Genomic DNA, 5,434 nt, shown 5'->3' with positions numbered 1-5,434 from the left:
AAAATCCAAATTTTCAATATTCTCATTTCAATCAAAATTTTCAAAATACTCCTTCTACTTATCCTCAAAATCCAAATTTTCAATATTATCAATTTAACCAAAGTTTTCGAAATTCTCAAAATTATCCCATGTCCTCCTACCCTTACCAAAATTTTGGCTCTATTGAGACACCCCAACAAGCTTTATTCTTCACACCAACAAATTCACTACCATATGCATTTCATATGCCTTCCCTACACCAACCCGAAATGGTTTCAAGAAATTATAGGCCAAGTATGGAAAAGTCTAGTATTGATTTGAATCGTGAAACATCATCGACATTTATCTCTGAAACCCAACCTGAACATAGTGTTGAAGGGTTGGAAAATGTAGTTCTACACAATGAAGATGAATAAAGGCATAAATGTAAAGTCAGCTGGAGCAAGGAAGCCACTATACTTCTGATAAGTGGATGGCTTAATACATCTAAGGATGCCATTGTGGGGAATGACCAGACTTCTACACATTTCTGGGCTCGAATCGCAGATTACTTCAACACCAACCAAAAAGGTGAGCAAGCAAGGACTGGAAGGCAATGCAAAGACCATTGGAACAAGATGAATCAAAAGGTGGCGCGATTCAATGGATGTTATAAACGAGTTCAATTAGCACATCACAGTGGTTGGTCTGATGAGCAAATTCTTGAGAATGCACATCAATTGTACAAATCTGAAAATAACAACTCAAATTTTCTGCTTGTGGATTGTTGGAGATTGCTAAAGGATGAGCCGAAATGGAATACAATGTACCAAACAAAAGGTGGTAAGAGAACAAAGGTGTCAGATACATGGGCATTTACTTCTTCTTCCAATGCAGACATCAGTGATGATGAAGTACATGAAGTGCGCCCTACTGGCCAAAAGGCAGCAAAGAGAAAAGGGAAGGAAAAAAAAGACACACATGCTAGATTTATAGAGATTAGTGAACGGAAAGCATTTGCATTGGAGAAATTGGTGGCGATAAAAGAGAAAGAGGCAGAAGATAATAGGATGACAAAATACATGGATTATCTCATCATGGACACGTCGCATATGACTCATGAACAAAAGAAAGATCATGAAAACTTGTGTACTTATATTAAGAATAATATCCTGAAGTTGTAATTGCTATGTATTTTTATCAACTGCATTATTATGTATTTTATTTTATTTAAATAAATTATCCTTTATGTTAACGGCTATATTTCAACGGCTACATTTCAACGGTTATATTTTAACGGCTACATTTTAACGACTATATTTCAACGGCTATATTTTAACGACTATATTTCAACGGCTATATTTTAACGGCTATATTTCAACGGCTATATTTTAACGGCTACATTTTAACGGCTATATTTCAACGGCTATATTTTAATGGCTACATTTTAACAGCTATATTTCAACGGCTATATTTCAACGGCTATATTTCAACGGCTATATTTTAACGGCTACATTTCAACGACTATATTTTAACGGCTACATTTTAACGGCTATATTTTAACGGCTATATTTAAACGGCTACCATGTCTATAAATACCAAATTTCAATATTCCTTTTACTCAACTCTCCATTCAATCCTTCATTTTACTCTTTCATTCATCTTTCATTCCCAAATATCATATACTCTAAGTTCAACAATGGATTTGCCAAATTATCCGAATCCATACGACAATATGAGTCTAGAGTATATCATAATTGCAGAGTATACTGACGATCATGATGATCAATATTTCAAAGCGATCATGGATGGGGGTAGCTCAACAAGACAAGGAAGAAAGAGAGCCCACATTGATAGAGGTCGTGTAGAAGGACACCAACGTTTGTTCGATGACTAATTTTCTGATGAACCGGTGTATACAGAATATCAATTTCGAAGAAGATTTAGAATGCGTAGACATGTATTCCTACCCATAGTGCAAGCTCTAGAAAATCATTCAGAGTATTTCCATACGAGGTTTGATGCAGTCGGTAGAAGGGGGCTTTAGCCATTACAAAAGTGCACCGCTGCTATGCAAATGTTGGCATATGGAGCGCCTGCCGATTATGTTGATGAGTATGTTCGAATTGGTGAAACTACTGCTATTGAATGTCTAGACAATTTCGTTCGAGGAGTGAATGATATTTTTGGGACCGAATATTTAAGACGGCCCAATGCTGGGGACATCCGTCGCTTACTTCAAATAGGGGAGGTGCGTGGTTTTCCAGGCATGTTGGGAAGCATTGATTGTATGCACTGGGAATGGAAAAATTGCCCAGTTGCATGGAAAGGACAATTCACGCGAGGTGATCACGGCAGGCCAACAATCATGCTCGAAGCAGTTGCATCACAAGATCTCTGGATATGGAATGCATTTTTTGGTGTTCCGGGATCCAATAATGATTTGAACGTGTTAAATCAATCCCCATTATTCAGTGAAATCTTACAAGGGCAAGCTCCAAGAGTTGAGTTTACAATAAATGGCACACAATACAACAAGGGGTACTATCTAGCAGATGGTATCTATCCAGAGTGGGGTACATTTGTTAAAACTATCCCACTACCTCAAGGAGAGAAAAGAAAATTATTTGCTCAATGCCAAGAAGCGGTACGTAAAGATGTTGAGCGAGCATTTGGAGTACTTCAATCTCGTTTTGCTATTGTACGAGGACCTGCACATTTTTGGCAAAGAGATGTTCTCAAAGATATTATGTATGCATGTATCATATTGCACAATATTATTGTCGAGGATGAAAGAGATGCATATGAGAGTTTGGTTGATTTTAATTATGATGACGGCCCTACAAACACCCCAACAGTTGAAGTATTGCATGGACCTATTTCCGACTTCCCGACAATGCTGCAAAGAAATGCTGAAATTCGTGATAGAAATATTCATCGCAATCTTCAAGCAGACTTGGTGGAACACATATGGTCAAAATTTGGAAATCATTTTAATTAGTTTTTTTTTAATTATATTAGATTGATTAATTACGATTATGTCATTTTATAAGTTTTTTTTTTAAATTTAGTCTAATTTAAATATCATGTACTATTTATTTATATTAATATATGAATTTAAAAAATTTAGTATGATAATATTTATAATTATAAAATGATATATTAAATAATATTATGTGGGGACCATGGTTGGCAATTTTTAGGGTAGCTTGCATTGGAGTATTTTTAAGAAATATGTTGCCAAAAGTGATGTGGATGAGAGAGAAAATAAAAAATTATATTTTTTAGTTGATTTAGACATTTTAGGCAATGTTAGAGTAGTTTGCATTGGAGATGCTCTAAGTATATGACGGTATGATGGTGATAAGTTGATGAGAAGGTTGATGGGAAAAGTCACAATTAATAAGAGGAATTTATTTTGTGAATATAGAAATGGTAGAATTGGTATTGGAAAGGAGTTAAAGGAAAATAAATTTTATTTGATTTGTGTTGTTCTTCTTACATTCATTTGATACACAAAACCATATATATATATAGTGGTTAAGGTCGGTGATAACAAACCCACTTTTACAAAAATATTTTTAGATTATTCTAGCTACTTTTTATTCTAAGCACATTTAGATTTTTCTAATTCTTTAGTTTAGTAAAAAATTTAACTAGAATTTTCTAGAAAAAATAACTTCTAGAAATGTGTAGCACTTTTCTTTACTCCTCCTTGATACACATTTCAATAACTCCGATCAAGTCTCGTAGTAGTTCAAATTTGCCTCTTGGTAGTGCCTTTGTGAAAATGTCTGCTAGTTGTTCTTCAATCCTGCAGTGCTTGAGTTCTATTTCTTTGTTTGTTTTGGCTTCTCTAATGAAATGATACTTGATGCTTATATGCTTCGTTCTGCTGTGAAATACGGGATTTTTGGCCATTGCAATAGCTGATTTGCTATCGTAATAGATCTTTGTAGCTTCATTTTGTGATTCTCCCATGTCTTCAAATATTCTTTTCAACCATATAGCTTGGCTTGTAGTCATTGCTGTGGAAATATACTCTGCTTCAGCTGATGATTGCGCAACTGTCGCTTGTTTCTTTGATGCCCAGGAAAATATCCCTGATCCAATTGTGAAGGCATATCCTGTCGTGTTTTTCATATCGTCTAGTGATCCTGCCCAGTCACTGTTTGTGTAGCCAATGAGTTTTAACTCTTGCATGACTCCATACCATATTATGTAGTTCTTTGTCCCTTGCAAGTATCTAAGGACTCTCTTGGCTGCTCCGTAGTGAACTTGACTTGGATCGTGCATGAATCTTGATAGGAGACTGACTGCATACATAATTTCAGGTCTTGTAGCTGTCAGATAGAGTAAGCTGCCAATTAAACTTCTAAACTTCGATTCATCTGCTTTTGGTGAGTCGTCCTCTTTCTTGAGAGCTTTGTTGTTGTCTAGTGGAGTTGATACTGTCTTACATCCCTCCATTTTGAACTTCTTCAATAATGTCTCTGTATACTTCTTTTGTGAAATGAAGATTCCATCTTCTTTTTGAGTTATTTCAATACCAAGAAAGTAGTGCATTAAGCCCAAATTAGTTATCTCAAAACTCTTCATGATGTCTTCTTTAAATTTCTTGATCATCTCCTTATTATTGCCTGTATAGATGAGATCATCAATATATAGAGAGACAACAAGTGTGTCACTTGTACCTTGAGTCTTGATGTAGAGTGTTGGCTCACTGTTGCTCCTCCTGAATCCTTGTTCAATGAAGTAGCTATCAATCCTGCTGTACCAGGCTTGCGGAGCTTGCTTCACGCCGTATAAAGCCTTTTTTAATCTGAGAACTTTGTCTTCTTGTCCTTGCACCATGAACCCTTGAGGTTGCTCTACATATATTTCTTCATCAAGGCAGTCGTTGAGGAATACTGACTTTACATCTAGCTGAAAAATCTGCCATTTCTTTTGTGCGGCTAGAGAAATTAAGGCCCTTATTGTGTCCAGTCGTGCAACTGGAGAAAATGTCTCATTGTAGTATACTCCATGTTGTTGTGAGTATCCTTTAGCGACTAACCTTGCTTTATGTTTTTTAATCGAGCCGTCTGGGTTGAGCTTTGTCTTGTAAACCCACTTGACTCCTATAGTGTCTTTGTCTTGTGGACGATCTACAAGTTCCCAAGTCTCATTCTTCTTGATCATCTTTATCTCTTCGTCCATAGCTTTTCTCCATACTTCTTGCTTTTGAGCAGCTTCAAAACTTTCTGGCTGCATAAGCATTAAGTTGCACGTCTCGTAGATCTCTGCTAATGATCTCGTTCGCAGTGGTGGTGATTCTGGTTGGGATTCTATGGCTTGTGCCATCTCTTCTGTGGTTGGTTGAGTTGGAACATCATTTTGATCAAGTTCTTGTCTCGGCAGTAAAGGAATGTTGACAGTCTTTCTTTCAACTTCTTCTATCTCCCAATTGTATGTCGCATCTTCGTCGAATTGTACG

The 5,434-nt window shown here is 36.3% G+C and overlaps 1 pseudogene; it reads left to right on the top strand.

Annotated features, from left to right (window-relative positions):
* The first annotated feature begins 248 nt into the window (after positions 1-248).
* On the top strand, positions 249-2,997 carry LOC133778886 (uncharacterized; annotated as a pseudogene).
* Positions 2,998-5,434: the final 2,437 nt, after the last annotated feature.

The sequence above is a fragment of the Humulus lupulus genome, chromosome 5, assembly GCF_963169125.1.
Source record: "Humulus lupulus chromosome 5, drHumLupu1.1, whole genome shotgun sequence".
Classification (NCBI taxonomy): domain Eukaryota; kingdom Viridiplantae; phylum Streptophyta; class Magnoliopsida; order Rosales; family Cannabaceae; genus Humulus; species Humulus lupulus.
This window is presented reverse-complemented; position numbering and strand designations above follow the sequence as displayed.